The sequence below is a fragment of the Octopus bimaculoides genome, chromosome 12 (genome assembly GCF_001194135.2).
Source record: "Octopus bimaculoides isolate UCB-OBI-ISO-001 chromosome 12, ASM119413v2, whole genome shotgun sequence".
NCBI classification, from domain to species: Eukaryota; Metazoa; Mollusca; class Cephalopoda; order Octopoda; family Octopodidae; genus Octopus; species Octopus bimaculoides.
The window spans coordinates 63,920,150-63,921,004 of record NC_068992.1 but is presented as its reverse complement, the minus strand read 5'-3'; positions in this window follow the sequence as shown (position 1 = coordinate 63,921,004).

Sequence of the window (855 nt, the reverse complement as noted above, 5' to 3'; positions counted from 1 at the left end):
GGTTTAGTTCTCCGTTTCTTTTCATCAGAACTCTCGAAAATACAACAGCAGCAAGAATTTAGTTTTAAAAAAAATTTTAAAAAAGACAAAGGAAGAAAGAGAAGAAAAAAACCCCAGAAATCCTTAGAATGTGGACAAGTACGTCTTTGGTTCAGCTGGTCTGCTCTAAAGACACAATATAAACCTAAATAAGAAAAAAAGCTTTCATTTGTGAAAGAATCCTGTATGTTTAACAGATATTTTACTACACACTTTATAAAAAAAAAAAAAAAAAAATCAAACCAAGTGGAAGATCTGTACTGCATAGTTTCAGCTATTGACTTCCTTCGTTGTTTCCATCAAAACATCAATCGGGGTGTTCTCTTACCGTTTCAGATCTCCCTTACTGTTGACAATATTTTTGTTAATATTTTTTCTAATTATAATGATAATCTAATTGTTTTTCATCGGATGTTATCTTCCACAAGTTGAATAGTATGTCAGAGTACCTATATTTGTTTTTGCTGTATATATTTTATGACAATATTTGTTGGAATTTTTCCTCTTTTTTCCTTTCTGCTCTCTCTCTCTCTCTGAATCACCATATACCAGAAAAAGTACTTTTGAGAAGTATTATCAAGTATTAATTTTTACTTACATTATAATTATTTCATATTCCCCTTCCCCTCCTCTGCCTCCTCTCTTTTTGTTGTAAAACTTTTCCTGTAATATTCTGTAATATTGTTATCAAAATGAATAACCAAGGTGTACTGAAAAGAAATCAAAACTGCTATAGCAATATCATATTAACACACACACACATACACACACACTCTCTCTCTCTATTTATATATATATATATATATATATATATAT